Source organism: Lonchura striata, chromosome 6 (assembly GCF_050655825.1).
Source record: "Lonchura striata isolate lonStrDom1 chromosome 6, ASM5065582v1, whole genome shotgun sequence".
Classification (NCBI taxonomy): Eukaryota; Metazoa; Chordata; class Aves; order Passeriformes; family Estrildidae; genus Lonchura; species Lonchura striata.
The window spans coordinates 32765224-32782581 of record NC_140708.1 but is presented as its reverse complement, the minus strand read 5'-3'; positions in this window follow the sequence as shown (position 1 = coordinate 32782581).

Below are 17358 nucleotides of genomic sequence, written 5' to 3'. Positions count from 1 at the left end.
ACAAGTGAAAATCATTCTTTCACTTTCCTATATACAGAAATATTTTGTCAGTAGGGAGCTTCAAGGAATTGAAAAGAAGCTTTGGGACCATTCTGACATTTCAAAGTTGTGAGCCCACATGCACATCTTGCTTTCCTTGTCCATCAGGAACAAGCCTTGTCCATGGCCACCCCCTTCTGGGCATGGGACTGCATAAGGTACACTGCTGTGCATGCCAAGAGGCTTCAAGGGTGGTGCAGGACTCAGGTAGAGGTGGGTTTTTTGGGGGGGAATTGACTATTCCTACATCTCCAAGCCCATCCTAGTGATCATGGCTTGCACATCAGACATGAAACATTTCTCTGTGACAATTCAGGTGTCTTACAATAATAAACATGTAGGGGAAAAAAGATAAAAATTATCAAATCCTTTCAAAGTGAGAATAAATAGATGAAAACAAACGTTTGAAGTACTGGATCAGGACTATGGTGGGCTGGGGGTTTTCTGTATCACTGTTGATATCGTCTTGAACAAATAATTTCTCTAAATACTCCTTCATTCCCATCACAAGAGTGTGACTAGTAACTTCTCTACTTTCACAATGTCCTGTCTATTTAGATAATAAACTCTTCTGGCTCACTATTTTTTCCTGTGTTAATGAGCAGCTCCAGGCAAAAGACATACCCTGTCCTAGATATGATGTCTACTATAAAGGAAGGAAAAAATAGCCAACCGAAACAACTGTAGTCTCAAATGATTTATTTGGAATTACTACTGAGTATTATAGTCTATAATGCTTGAGCAGCTTTGGTTGCCAGAATAAACAGCAGAAACATTACTTTGTCCTTTTTTTTCCCCTTAAAATGGGAATTTTCACTGAAAAAATATTACTCTTGGATATTTTTCTGCCACTGTACAGATCACTTGAATTCTCACCCTGGAAAGCATTTCAAACCATTCCTGGCTGATAACTCTTTTCCATCCTCCAACACAAATGAATATTCTGTGCTGAATCTACCTCTGTGTGTCTGGTGTATGTGGATTATTATGCTGTTAGACACACTAACTGCAGATCTAGATATTAACACCAGAATAAACAAATCACCACAACTGTGAGGGAAGAGAGAAAATTCTAAAGATAAAAGAAAGATGAAAACATCTTCTATGTGAATCTAACAAAAGCACAAGTTCTAGAAATACTTGCTGGCATCAGCCCACAGGAGCACAAGGCACAGCCCTCAAGGGTAAGAACATCTTTCTTCAGAGTCAACAGCAATGCCATGGAATATGATTCTTTGACTTTGGTTTTTTACACTGCCACCATTTTGTGGCTTTCTTAAATTAACCTAATAACTCAAAAGCCCTACACATGTTCATGCTTCCTCTTTAGTGTTCCCTCCACTTCCATTGAATACAAGCCCTTTCCAATCTGCAAATGAAAATGAGAAAGCAGAAGCCCTGTTATTCCTCTTTTTACAGAAAGACTGGAGTTGAGAGACAGTATAAGGAAATGACTTTTAATATAAAATCTGGAAAGTGGAGGAGGGATATTCTCTATGAGAAATTAATACTGGTACAGAAAGCCAGCATGAGGTCTAGACATCCCTTAAATCAACATTTAAAGTGTTGTGGTTGCATTATGCTTCATAATTCTCTCTAGCAGCACATTGCCAGTGATGGTTTCAATTCTTGGTTTCAGATCAAAAGCACTGTTAAAAACTTCAAGACAATCAAACAAACAAAAAACAGAATGAGTGCAGGCAGCAGAAAGTTCTGTTGGACGTGCAAGAGGGCTCTACCCTTGCCCATCCTGCTGTAACCCAGAAGTGACTCATCAAAGGCTTTATGCTAGCTCAAAGCTGGTGCAAAACGCTGAACTGGTTGGAGAGAGAGGCAATACCACCCCAGGGATGCACACCAGGAGCAGCAGCATCTCTCTGGCACTGATTTGGTACCAAACTCTTCCTCTGAAGGTGCATAAACAGCATCTTGAAGAACAACCTGCCATGGTGGAGCTTTGTCCACGTGCTCAGTCAAAGATTGATAGATGCCCAGCTAAAAGATTTTCTGTCCTCTCCTGGCCTCTTGGGTATTCTTTTAAATCTTTCCTAGAAGAGCTCCAGATATTCTTGTTAGCTGTGCTGCTTTCTGAGCCCATTTCTGTGTCTTGGAGCTGCCTGCTAAAAGCATTAAAATTGTAAAGTGGTGGATGAAGGAAGACAGCTTTGCTTTAAAGCTGAAAAACATGCATCAAAGCCCCTGTAGTAAATTTACAGAGTATTAAAAACAAACAAAAATCTGACCGTAGGGTAACATCATTTTAGGAAAGATGTGATGGCCTACCTCAAAGTCTGCATTTAATGTGCACAGCACTCACTTAACCTGCCTAGGCTATAAATCCCAAGGGCCAAATTCTGTCCAACCATCCTAAACCAGAGATATTTTTAGACTGCAAAGGTAGAGCTAATATAGTCTCTCTGCTCCAGTTACCAAACACCTCTTCCACAGGCCCCATTGGTCGTTCTCCAGACAAAGTGGAGAGCAGGAAGATTAATCTGAGGGAACTCATACAAGCAAAGATGTAATAAAATATGACCCCCATGCTATTTTGCATGCATTAGAGGCAATCACAAATTAGGAAACACTTGAGTTTAAAAAAAAAATCAAGACCTGCCTCAAATATACATCATTAAATAATAATTACTGCAATTTAAAAAATTATTTTTCTTCCCATTTGCTGTAGTGTTGTTAATTTAAAGAGACTTAAAAATTTTTCATCGACTTATCTTTTTTTTCAAGAATGGAATCCAACAGGTTCAAACACTAATACACATATTAAATATCTGTGAATTCTTTGGCAGAATAATTTAATATGCTGTTCAGTTAATTGTCTGAATGACTGAAATAACAGAGACAAGCAACTTCAGGTGCAAAGATGCACGAGTGTCATGAGCACAGCTATGCAGTTCTGACAGAGCCAAAGAATCTTCAGTAAAAATGATACAAATATTTCATTCTCCTAAAATGTTTAGATTTTCTTCTGCAGCACACTAAATAAGTATATAAAGCAGATTTTAAAATTTCATATATATTCTAATGGTGCATATGGACAGAATTATTCCTCTGAATGGCCAGCTGGAAGGCTGTGCATGGTGGCAGACCCTGCCTTAGCTTCCTGTTCTCCCTGTGGAGGTAGTGACATGAGTAGCCTTATGTCATGCTTATCTTGGTTTTGCGTTGAACTTGGCCAATTTGGTTGAGCATAAAGGTGTAGATTAATTTCAAGCTCAGCTTCCCCACGTTACAATTCCTCTTTTTCTTCCCTCATCTCAGAGCTATACTTTGACCTGGATTTTTTTCTGAAAAGCTGTTTCTTCTGTAGACACTGATTCAGTATTCAAGCTCATTTTTAACATAGTTGTAGTCAAATAAGCGGGTTTTTTTTGTAATTTAAGATTCTGAAACTTGTAACAGAAACAGCACAGTATGGTTTGCACTTTTCTCCATGTAGAAGTGTAAAACTGATCATGGTTTTTATCAGACTTTTTCAGATGAGAAAGTTGTCTCTCCAGCAGCAATGCTAAATATGAGTACCAGATCAATAGCTTCAGGGATAATAGTTTGTAAGTTAGCCACTGGAATTGTGAGCAGTCCCATTTCCACTTAATTTACCTTACTTACTCTGAAAGTTTCAACCACTGTTCTTCCCCCTGGTTCACTGCATTCAGCACAGTTTGTCTTCTTCCCTCTGGTCCTCTTTAACCATCCTTTTTTCTTGGCCAAGCAGCTACCAAATCTCTTTTTTTACCTTTTCTAATCTCCAATTTCTGTTCTCATTGCAATCAAACATTACAGGCTTTAAAGATACACTGATGGAAAGAACGAAGAGCCAGACCCAGTGGAAGTGATGGAAGCAAGGTATTTGCAGCCCAGTGGGTCTCTGTGCCCACACCACCAGCACAACTTTCAAAGGGCAACACTGGGAATGGACAGACCCAGCACCATGAAAAATCAGTCTGGGGCTCATAAAGGGAAATGCAGACAGTGTCCAGTGAGGCTTGTCCTGTTAACAACAACAACTGTATCAGCTCACTGGAAAGTCACCATGGTTTTCATGCTCCAGACTCCTAAACCAAAAGTTGAGCATTTTTAAGGTTGAGAAATTTTTATATGAGCCTACCGTGACAGTGTTTCATGATAGAAGCTGTCAAGTTCCTCCTTTCCTAGCCCTTGGTAATAACATGAACATCCTGGTTGACAATCTTCCTGTAAAGCATCATAGTCTTCCAGAAAGAAGAAAAGAGGCAAAAGTCACTATGTTCCTATGAAACACTTCACAAGAAGGATATCAGTAAATTCTTTTGGCTGTTGTTAAAAAGAACCTTCTGAGAAAAAGTTGATATTTTGTGTGTAAAGTAGCACTTCTCATACAGTAGCATTAGATGATTCCTAAGTTTTCACTGCAAATTTGGAATGTGGAGGTGCTGGTATAGGTGGCGGCACGTATCAGTGTTTACATTAAAAGTAATTACAGTGATGTTATAATTCCTAAGCCAGGCACTGAATAATTTATTATTAAAACTAATGCAAATGTGCTCCAAAGTGGAACTGATTCCTGAACAGCCTTATCTCATCTCTTTTGTGACATGTTGAAGACAGCAAAGCAATATGGTTACATTATTTTAAAGTCTGTGGTCTGTTATAACAATATATGGTTTTTAAAATCTGTATTTATTTCCCCTTTTCCCTTTACCATGGTGGGTCCTTAGCACAAAGGTTTCTCCTCTCTGATATCCTCACTTGTGCACCTGAGTGAGACCCGAAAAACCAAAGCAAACACCCCTGTTGAGGAAAGGATCTTTCACGCCATGTACATGATACTTTGGAAAAGAAGGTTTCAGGCAGGAGAAGAAGCTGGAAAATCCAGCTTCTCTGGACCTTGAAGCTGGTCCTGAACAGATGATCCCATGGTGGGACTGCCCAGCTCCTGACATTGCATCCAGCAAGGGGGTCTGACAGACAGATGCTGCACATAAATCCCCTTTGCTCTGGACATTTGTGGGTCCATCCTTCCATGAACCTGCCCCATATACTGGCTGCTCAAGCAAATTCCAGAGGAAGGAAAAAGCATGTCTTTTCCCCTTCCTTCTCCTTCCTTCTCTGCCCTTCCCTCCCAAAGAAGATGAACCCCCCCTCCATGGCCCATATTTCCAAACTTTTTGCTTTTTTGAGTGGTTTTCATACTCTGAAACAGCATCATTGAATTTTGCTTAGTTAAGGCAAGACGGCTCATGTCAGAAAATGTTTGCTAGATTGGGTCTCATTTTGTAACATTTCCCCTCAAAGGATGATTCAGTGATGCATCTTAGAATCAGATTCCAGAGAGGGAACTAAAAGAAACATCAATAAAAAAAGAAACTGTGAGGAAACTAAATATAGAACAGGCCAATATGAATTAAACAGCATCCTAGAAATCTTCACACAATAATTGATTTGCTCATTTGTACTTCTTTCTATTCTTTAATCTTTCAGCAGGGCTTCAATCCTCCCCCCATTGCTTTTTTAATATTCTCTGTTCATCTGTTGTCTACAATATTGTTTCTGATCTCTCTCATCCCATCAATCATCTATAAAAAGAGACTAGTCCACACACTCTGGTCTCCAATCCTAATGACTGTAAAGAACTAATCACCTAAACTGAGTGATGTTCATTGTTGTAAGTGTCTCTTTGATTTATTAAACATCTCTGTATAAATTCCTGCATGTTTTGCAAGTTGTTTCCTAGAACCTGTATGAAGGCACTTTGAAATCCTAAAACTGTCTGCTTATGGGGTTTTTGGTTCACCTAATAAATGTATTCTAGTCATGAAAAATGAGCTTTTACTTAACTGAAAGGAGCACTCAATTCCAAATTCAGGTCATAGTCTCAGTTTGAGCTTCCCCTGAATATACATCAAACTCACAAAGGCCACTCATATTCACTTTATATTAATTTGAAAATATTGTGTGCATTGCTTTGGGATGTCTGCCTGCTTATGGAGGGCCATAGACACTATGGGAATGCTCCTAATGATGGCATTTTCCATAGCTGTCCCTTTCACATGCTGTTGCAAGCTCTTCAGCTGATCAAGTGGACTTCCAATCTGATTGATTAAAGCATAAGAACTGATTATGTTCACAAGCTGTGCCTGCCAGAGCGACGTTTTCAGCACCGTGCCATCGGTGCGCAGCCACCCCGGTGGGATTCCAGCGCTGAATTAGGGCCTTTGTGACCACACATGGATGGTGAGGCCACTCAATGCCCACCAAGAGATCTGGTGTCACCAAGGCTGGGTTCTCAGAAGGGTGAGAAATCCAGGTTTTGGGAGCTGCCTCCCCATCTAACCTGGTCTCACTGGAAAGGAAAGGAGATACTAAGGACAGAGCAGAATTAAACACGAGCAAGGTATGTCTGAAGATCGTGTGAGGCTTTTGAAAGAACCCAACATGATGTTCTTGTGAGCTAATTGCCAAAAATGGGAACTAGACAAAGAATTCAATGGGCACAGTTGTTGGTAGAACCACACTCTGCGGACATCACTCAAAACAGAGGACCAGTTTCACCAAAAAAACCTCTCTGTGCTTTTCATGCTTTTTCACCAGCACCTTAGGGCACAGGACTAGAAATAAAAGGTATAAAGTGTTTGAATGAGGCCATTCTGGAAAGTATTCTTTGCCAATGAGAAATACACTCCCCTTTCTCATGCTGGATTTGCACAGAATATCGAGTCCCTGCTAAAAATAAATGCAGATTCCATAATGTTCACCCCAGTTTTTATAGCAGTCCGTGGCTAATGAACCAGCCACTGCTAGGGAGGGGAAATTTCATGCATTGATTGCCTTAGTGCCTAATATTAAGTAAAAAGGACATTAATAATCTTATTATTACAGGAACATCATGGAAACTCATAAATATAGATTCAACAGTTAACATCACGAATTTGTGAAAACCCTTTTTTTTCTGCACAGTATGGGCAGAGTTATACTGTCATAAAAAAGAAGTGGGAAAAAGTATGTATAAATTATTCTATAGATTTTCCCACTTTTTATGTTTACAAAATGTGCTCTAATACCTTGCAGATTTTGTATTCTGTAACCATGAGCAAAACAGTTTCCTTCAACCCTCTGGTAAGCGTGCTTTGAGCCAGGCTGGTAAATCTTGGTTTGGTATATATAGCTCATATGGGTTTCCTTTTCACTGTCAGGTTAACAGATTGATTGTTACTCTTAGAATGAGATTTTGTTTCCTTACATTCCATTTAGCATTCCAAGTTTGCTTTCTGCCTATATCTCAGGATCTCAAGCAAACATCAGTGTTTTGTGATTGCAGCTGTCACCCAGAGTAGCCACAGAAAGTGATGACTTTCCCCACAAGTGCCCAGGTTTCAAAAGGGCTGCAACATGAAAACACAGCAGAAGAGGGGTCTTTTCTCTATTTATTTAAAAAGGAAATGAGACAATGATATTCGGGGGAAAAAAATATTTTTTCCCCCAAATAACTGAAAAACAATTAGAGATAAAGGAGATTCAGATTTATGTTCAAGAAAATATTAGAGGACCTAACTAATGAAGTTTATGATACTTCCATTATGTGTATTCTTATATATATATGTGTGTGTGTAGCTGCTGTAAAAAGATATTTCTATTAACACTAGGTGAGAGCACTCCATTACCCTGTTACAAGAACATAAATAAATAATAGCCATCTGCAACACTGTCAGCATCTTTATCACAGATGCTGATTTGGGCTAGATGATTTCCAAACTCTCAGGAAGGAGAGACTCATTTCTATTCTGAGAAGCTCCCACGCAGGGGACCATCAGACAAATGGACAGAGATTAGGGACAACTGAAAATTTTCACCTGTGTGAAATCCCTGCACCACAGAAGGGCTTGCAGGGAGAAATGTTTTTAAAGAGCTTCAGAAGTAAAGCACAGGCAGGGAAGGGGCTTTGCATTGTGAAGAAAAGATCACCAACAGGAGAGCTGAAAGCTCACAAAGAATATAGCCCCCAAGCAAGTTTAACAAAAATGTTTGCTTAGAGTCATATCACACCACTCTGCAGTTGTATCACTTAAACTAATATCATATCCTGAAAATATTTACTGATGATGGACACTATCTACAAATTTAGTAGCATTGATTTCACTGAGAAATGATCTGTGATTTTTCTCTGTACAACAATACTGGCAATTTCAAATCTATTATCTCACAACCCACCTAAATCTTAATATTTTTTCCTGTCTTGTCAAACAAATTCTTTCCAAATCTGTGTGGGATAAATACAGTGATGATTTAATGTCTTTTACAATCCACTGAGATCTAAATATATCAGCTCACCTAAGAATGGATATTATATATTTTACAGCCCTGGTTTGGGAGAAAATCCTACATCTTGAAGAAAAGAAACAAAGACCTTCTTTTTCTGATTTGAGTGTCTTGTTTGGGTTTTATTTTGTTTTCTTTTGTTTTTCCTTGAAAGATGGTTGCTGCTTGAGAGGCACTGAGCAGTAAAGAAGACAGAAAGCAGTTAGTCTTGGTGGAGGTGAACTGTAGGGTTAGAGGGCAGGAGAGGAGGTCAGAGGTATATATGATCAATACAATATTGCACCCGAATTGCCACAGAGGACACCTCATGCCTACTTTGTGTGAGCACTTATAAATACCTGCCTGTATTGCCAATGCCTGGCTCAGCTGAAAGAGGTTCTGTATCTTTGACGTGAGGCAAGAAGATCTCCATCCCCGCAGTTCTACTGAGATTACTCAGCTGTGAACAGATAACTCGATACAAAGAAGAGGAAGAAAAAGCAAGGAAAAAAGTAGAAGCAGACAATTTCATAGAGCCCAAACCAGACAAGACTCTCTCTGATGACCAAGGGAAAAGCTTTGATAAACGGTAGGGCAGCTCCTCAAATCCAGGTCTCTGAAAGTGGGGGTGGAACACTGCAGGAAATAATATGAGAGTCCCTGCTGTGGGAGTCAAGGGAGACAGGGAAAATAGTTCAGGTAATAAAAAAAATGTTAATATTACAAGAGTGGAATGCATCTGAGTATAATTCCAGACTTTTAAGTTCAGTTTTCAAATCTTGGAGAAAGAAAGAGGCAGCCTGCTGCCATCTCACTAGTTTGTCACATTGGGTTTAAGGTGTAGAATAAATCAAAACTTTTTTTTTTTTTGGGAACATGGTACAAAGAAACGCATTAATAATACATGAAAAAATGTTCATCATGTTGGTGTGCATCAGTGGAAACACTATTTTAAAGAAACTATGAGCAACACATGAAAAGATTTGACCTAGGTTTCACTTCTGATGTGCCAGGGTGGGGGCAAGGTGAGCATTTCTCTTACCTACTGATGTGCTACATCTGTGACTTCCCACTTGGGTAGAGAAGTTGGGTTCCCAAAGCAGGGATGATTTTTTTTTCCCTACAAGCATACAAGGAAGTTTGAATCCTCTGAGCCATCCCCTCTAAGTGCGTTCAAGAGGAACAGAGAGAGAAATAAAACAAAACCTCCCAGTTAGCTGGTAGCTGCCATGCCTTTTCTTCCTCTGCATGCTGAATGTTTAAATGTCTAAAGGCTCTGATGTTTGCTGAGAATAGCAGTGGTATTTGTGCTCAGCTTGGCACTAGTGCAGACATGGGACACATGCCTACATCCTGTGCCTTTCAAAATGCTTGTGATTTCCTTCCCTTTAACTTCTAGATACACACTTAAAAAAAAAAAAATTAAAAGTATACAATATTTATGGAAGAGCATAGCTGCAATAAATATTTGTTTCTAAGCTAGCTGAATCTATCAGCAATCACAGTGTGGGAAAGATCAAAGAAAAGACAAGATAAACACAAAAATTGTTATTTGTGATTTGGATTGTGGTAGCACCCAAATGCTCCACACAAAAATGGGACCTCCTGCAGTCAATGCTGTACAGGCAAAAAGAGAAATTTTCTTGTCTTCTGAGTCACCAGCAGACTCAATAAGCAAATTTAACACAAGGGGGATGAAAAAAGATTATTTCTGTTAGTGACCAGAATGAGGAAATGCTCATTTTGCCAGGGCATCTCTGGTTAGCTTGGCTGGCAAGAGCTGTGGGCACCCTCTCCCCAGCTGGTGATGTGATGACAAGAGATATCTGGGTTCCATCACCTCCATGGGGCTCTCTGTCCAAGAGGGAACCTTTTGGAGCTTCAGGAATGCAAGAGCTTTGGTCCCACCAGCTCTCCCATGACCCCCCTATCCTCTCAGGGCTGGTCAAACATTGTCAGACCCGACCATTTCCTGCACTTAGTGGCCACTTGGTGGGCTGAGAGAGTGAACAATGGATGTGACTGTGCTGCCCCACTGACAATCTTGCCCCACTCTCCAATACTTGCTGGAGGACACCTCAGCTGTGCCTGGACAAGCAGAGAGGGAATGTGAATGCTCTGCATCCTGCTCTGCATGTCCTGCCAGGTGGGGGAGACCCATCTGCCAGCCCTCACAGGGCTCTTTGCCTGCATTTCATTCCTGTCTCCCAACACACTGCCACCCCATCACACTCGACCCAGATGTTCAGGAGAAGAGAATGAGAAAGGGGGAATTTGCTGCTCCAGAAGACAGTCATTGCTCTCCCTACATATGCCTTCAGCCTGTTGTCACCATCTTCATTTGTAGTTTTGTGAACTACTTTTAACTTATTTAATAGACTCCCACAATAGGAAAAAAGGCCCTAAGGAAATAGAATAAAACTTGTTACTTTGCTAAGACCTTGCCTGGCAAATTTCAACTCAAAAACCCCAGAGAATGCAGAAGAGATTAATGAAAATGCTGAGAACCACCATAATAATTCCAACTACCAGCACCAGTGTCAGCAGGCTCAGCAGGGCCTGTCATTAGAAAGCCCCCTTTTAAATGGGTGTCCCTTCTATTAGTTAAATTATCTACACTGCAGCGAAGAATATTCCAAGGTGACAGAAATCGAAACAGTACAAGCTGCTAAAAATGAAAATCAGATAATTGCTCATAAATTACTTCTGGGGTCTTTCAAGATCTTTCGGTCTTGCTGACTGAAAGGCAAGTCATTTGGAATGCAATAATTAAAATAAAAGCTGCAACATGCAGGAAATGTGGTTGGAAGGAAGATATTAAGAGATGCATTGTACCTGCATAAATTATCATCTGGTTTTTGATAGCATCCTGAATTCATTCTTATTCTCCTCAAAAAGCAAGTAGAGATGAGAACCTTGACATGCAGAGCACCTCTGGCTCTGGTCCTCAGTCTCTTCCCTGGATCTTCACATGTATTCCTGCCAGGGATAAAAAGGGTCTGGATATTATTGTTCTTTCTTACACTTTTCCCGCAGTGCTGTCTCTGTGTGATGCTCAGTCACACCCACCCCTGACACTGGGACCAGCAGATCTTCAAGGGTGGCCCAGCAGTTCCCAGATCCCCTCGTGACTTCAGCCCCTTCAGAGAATGGCACCACCCTGCTCACATGAACCAAAAGGAAAACCCCAAATTTCCTCCCTTGCGATGGGATCTCAAGAATTAACCCAGAAATATTTTAAACAGACAGCCTTTTCTCCTAATTTGCCACATCTGAGGGTAAAATTAATGTCACTTGGTGTTCAGCAGAGCCATCTCTGTATTAGTTTTTTCCAGCAGTTTTAGATGAAAGTTGCTGAGAGACGGAAGGGGTGCTCTGATGAGCTGAAGGTCAAGACATTGTCACCTCTTCAGCTGTATTCTCTCTTCATTTTCTGATCATCCCACACAGCTACCAACTGTTTGGAAGAGGATAGCCAAGCAACTCCAGAAAATGTCTGTTAAAAATCCATTTGACACTCGTTTACTGCTGACCACATTTGGTTTTAAAACATTAAGAAACTATTTCACCCCTCTTGGCATTTATTGGGCTACATGGAGATATTTTTTCAGACTTTACTTGTTGTTTTTTTTTAAAGCCAGACTGTATTTTGTTAGTTGCCCAGAGGATTTCATGCATGGGCTACTCTATAAATAAGACTTATTATTCCCCAGTGACAAATGCAGCTTCTTTTTCAAAAGTTCCATAATAGCTCATGTGGGACAAACAGGAGTTTTCTGATGGTTTTAAGTTTCACAATTAAAGAAACACTTCCTGCCATAAGAGGGATAGATAACCAGTTTTTAAACCATCATTTAATTGCTGAAGACAACAAATCTCCTGCCCATGAGTTACAGCTGGGTAGTGAAACAGGATGACATCAGTCACCAACTGTGATTCTCTGTGGTTCCCCAGAGAAAAAAAAATTGGGTTCCTCCAATCCAATTTATAGCTTGGAGGAGGTAGGGGAAGCTGAAAAATCTACCAGGCTAGCATAACAGGCTGGTGCTGTTATCCTGATCTCAGCAAGGCCAAGGACTGTACAAGCTGCTGAAATTCCCTGTGGTGTTAAAGATGAGGCAGGAGAAATTCTGCAGGACAACCACTGCAGCAGGGCAGCACTGTCTGTTGCTGGGAGGGAAAATACAGGATTTTTATCTTCAGGGCTGCTTCTCTGCACTTTTTGCCAAAAAATAAATTAACCTCATGAACATGGAACAAATGTACATATATTACAGGGCTCCTTTGATGAATAAAGGATGCCAGGTCACCTAACCTCCATCCAAATAAGCAGCACAGGAAGGGAGAGAGGAGAAGTGAAGGTAACTTGACGTTACAGCAGGGAGGAGACAGAGGTTTGCACATAGCTGAATCATCCAACAACCCAATCTGCCAGAAAACAGCAAATATCACACAACTTCACGTGATTTTCATCAGTCTGTCCCCTGTCCTAGCACTGCTGGAATGTTCTGTAGCAGGATCTCAGAGATGTTTCACAGCCCCTTCCAGCACTGATCTTGCCACAAGGCTGGACCTTGCACAAAGGAAAGGGATGGCTTTTCCAGTTATGACATCACTTCCTCACAAATAATGCTTTTCCCCAGTCTATCACCTAAACCTCTCTTAACGCTTGGTGCTTTAGTACATGTTCAGAATTTCCATTACAGTGAGTCTTTAACATTCTTCCTGCTTTTTAGGCTCAGGAAATACTTTGTGTAGGATTCAGGGCATGCAGGTGGGAGTGTTCCTGCAGCCTGACCTTTCTATGATCTGTAATTCTCTGTGGCCATGGTTTCACCTTTATCTGGAAATTTATAGGAAAAAGTCTCTTTTGGAACAATGAGAAAAAGGCTGTTTAAATAGATGCCTATCATCTTCTGGGATGGCTGTCCCTCAGTGAATGCCTGAAATCAGCAGTCAAGAACAAATAAAGAGCTCACACTCCTATTTCATAACTAGATCTCAGCATTACACTGAAATGAAGCCAGTTATCCTGAGTGGCACCTGGGCCCTTTGGAGTTGGGCACAAAAGGCACCATGGATCTGGTGCTCAGAGGCATCACTGAGGTGCCTGTCTGCAACACTTGAGTTTTTCTTACTCATGTTTAAGGGTCAGAGTTGCTATGTCGAGGGGCCAGAGCTCCCAGCTGAATGCACTCAGGTAGGCTGTGTGTTGGCAGTATGTATGAAGCATGTGTGTGCAGTCTGGAGGAGATAGGATTTATTTTTAGGAAGGGAATTTTGAAGTTTCCCTGTGCAGGCATCCACTAAAGAGCAGGTGGAGATCAGGCTGCAGAGTTGGTATTTCATGTGCTCCTCTTATATTTCCCTGCTTCTTTACCACACTGCATCTATATACTTACTGTTGAAAAATATTTACATGAAAAATGTTCTAAAGGGAAAGAGGTTAGCAAAACTGTCAACTGGGCTAACAATATTAAGTAAAGCATTTCTAGCCTCCATGAAGTAATAGATTTCTAATGCTGCTTACTCAGGACTTCTAGAAAGCTGGTGTACTCACAGGAGGGTGCTTTATTTGCTTATTTTATGCATCAGTTTGATGTAGAATGTTTGTTTGCTTCTGTGAGTGAAAAACATATATTTTCTGATGTAGATTGCTTACCTCAAGGAAAAAATGAATGTAGATCTTCAGCCTTGAGAACATTAACTTTTTGTGCAATTTAGCTAACAAATCACAAAATGATAGAATCATAAATACCATGATGGAAGGGGACATTAAGGACCTGATCCAACCTTACTTGGCAAAAGCACAGTCTAGACAACAAGCCCAAGCACCCCTTCCTGCTGAATCTGAAAGTGCCCCAACATTGGGGAATCCAAATGGAAAACCATATCTACTCTTGTGGAATTTCTTCAAGCTGGAGCAGATACATCCTCAAAAAACACTGTGGAAATGTGTTGACATTGAGTGTGACCTCAAGTCTTGATACCTGAATATGTATTAGACCAGTTCTACGTGCTCCATTCATGTGCTTTTTTTTGTGGTAGACCTTTACATTGTTCTCTCTTTCCTTGGCCATAACTTTTTTTTCCTCCACCAGGAGCAGGATCTCTGCCTTTCCAGGTGATCACCCAGTCACCTAAACTTCTGTATCTGAGACAGATGTAGCGTCTGTCCCAGTAAAACTGGGACTGCTTTGACAGCTCTCCTACAAGGTGTTCCTGTGTTTTTGATCTACCCTGCCTCTGCCCAACTGATCAGGACTCACCCTTGCACCTGAATGAACTGGATCATATATTTGATGAAGAAACAGGGGGGATAGATGAATGGGTACCCTGCTGTGCTGGCTGACAGGGGACAGAAGGAATAGAGGGAAGAGGGAGGGAGTCAAGCTGCCAAATGCAGCTGCAGTGTGTGACATTGGGACAGACAGCATAGAGGGGACAAGTACACATGGATGGAGCAAATTCTGCAGTTTGTTTACTCTGCAGTGATGAAAGAGAAAGGTCAGTTTCTATATACCCCGGTTCATAGGCTGGCATATATGATTCATATATATGTATTTAAAGTCTTCTATATCTCTCTGGCTCAGGCTGCCACTCATTTCTAGTCTTCTAACAAGCAGGCTTTTGAACAGCATTCACGCTCACTTTTTAAGTTTTGAAAGAAGCATCTCTGGCTGTAGAGGCTGCTGCTAATGAGAGATGAGGCAGCGAGGAGACAGCACTACTCCAGGTCTGTGTTGTGCCATCCTGTGCTGTGTGAGCAGATGATAGCCACGCTCTGCACTGCTCTGGCTGCACCATGTGGGTCAGAGTCTGTTAGCACACAAGTAACCATTAACCTGGCCTTTGCAACCGGCTTCCAAAAACATCTCTGAGTATTCACCTTCTGTTCTGACTGTAACAGTTGCATTCAAGAAAATGTCAGTGAGCAACAAGATAGGGTTCACTAGGACAGGAGTCGCAGAAAAGCAAAATCATGGCAACCCAGAATTCACCCCAGTCCAGGCAAATAAAGAAACTCCCTCTCACTGCAAAGGGAGCTGCATTTCAACTCACAGTCACAGCAAGGGGCTGCAGCCACAGAGTCCCTCAGCTCTTCCCAGCACTGGACACACACCTGACATCTGCGTGGCAGGAACTGCAGGTTTCTCTAGTCTGCAGTGGGAACACCTTCTGAAATGGATGCTCAATATCTCTTAGCCCTTGGTCCTTTGGGATTTTAGCCACAAATCAGATGACTCCTCTCTACTCTCTCCACATCTTTGCACTCAATGCTAGAGGCATATGAAATACTGAAGACTTAAAATAAGGTATCCTTGTTTGAAAGGTTTTAATGATTCACAGAATACAAGATTGAGAACTGTGTGTGCACACTTTTATATTAATAATGTAGCAGAGCTGCCTGACCAGATGAGTTGGATGGTCCCAGTAGAAGTTTTGCCTGCTCCTATGACCCCATATGCTTCTCTCCACCCTTTTCAAAGACCAGATGCATTTCTTTTTAGTGTGGTTGAAAAAGTTGGGAAAATAGGCAGAAATGGCAGCTACCTTCATGAGCTGCCCCAGTTCGACTGATACATAATTTCCAGAACCTCACAGAAACAGAGTTAGGATGCCTCTTCTCCTCATTTTTTTTTTGCAAAAACATCTTTGTAAGAAACTTCCCCATGCTTGGAACATCAGCTCAGTATCAGCAGAAGATAAAACCAGTGATTCAACAACATCTTAATGGAAGACTCCCATGCCTTTGGAGGGCATCAGAGGAAAAACTCAGACCTGCTTTGGCTTTGATTTGCTATGTCCCTGAAAATAAAAAGTGATGTCTACATAGTTTCACAGAGACACAAAAAATAGAAGGAAATATGACTCTTGCTCAGTTAAAATTCTTTTAAAACCTACAAGTGCTCTCCACCAGCTGTCTCTTTCTCAGCACGAGGCTTCAGGGGCTGGGCAGAGCACTGCTTGGTGAAATGGATATACTAAACATTGAGCAAAACCCCTTCTCATTTACAGCTCTCCTACTTCAGCAGAATTACATCAGGGATCTGTTCCATCTGTGGTACAGAGCTGTGCAATTCATACACCCTCCTCTGCCTTAAAATCCCCAAGCTGCACTGTACAAGCAAGGAAGCAATAAAAGACGTGGTGCACAGACAAGGCTTATAGTCTGCACTCAAGCTCTGATGCTGTAAAAAATGCCTGGCTGAAAGAAAGATCTAAGTTCCACATCATTTATTTAACTTAAAACATCATATCCTAGGTTTTACAGTGATGGGCACTACAGAAAACACAATGAGAAATAAATGGGTAATTACAGTGGTGGTTTTGACTCTTACCATCATCTAAAACTGTAGTAAAGTCAGAAGACACAGGTTTATGCTTCTTGAGATATATGTTTAAATCAAGTTGGTGTCATAAATGATCTGAATGTAATGGTCACAGCTTGACTCCTAACCAGTCTTAGGTAAGTGACTGAGATTCAGAATTAGGCACAATTTTCTGTATGAGAGCACGTGTACTGCACAGTTTGGTACAAATCAGTGTGACTGGCAGCACACTCGGGACTAGGAGAGAACAAGAAACTTCATTTCTGGGAGAAAGTTGTGATGTGTGTGGGATGCTCCCTGGGCAGCTGCCCACAGCCGGGCTGCTCCTGAGCCTGCAGCCCCTGTGCCGAGCGCTGCAGTGTGAGACAGGCACTGCCCGGTTTGGGAGGAGAGGAAGGGGCAGAAAGAAGCAGCTGGTGGGAAAGAAAAAATATTATGGGAACAAAACAGACACGAAAGATGTCTTAAATGTCACGTATGTATAGATCACAGGGGAACTTTGAAATGCTCGGTTAAGTATTGAAGTAGCCATCACACAGCCCATAACCCCTGAGCGCTACAGAAGCCCCACGCAGGCAGGCACCGCTCGGGCTGCAGCATCCTCTGATGTCCAGGTACGGAGAGACGGACCGGGCACGGGGAGCGGGCTCAGCCCGAGCAGTCCCGCTGGCGAGGGCGGTGCCGCTCCCGGCACGGCTTG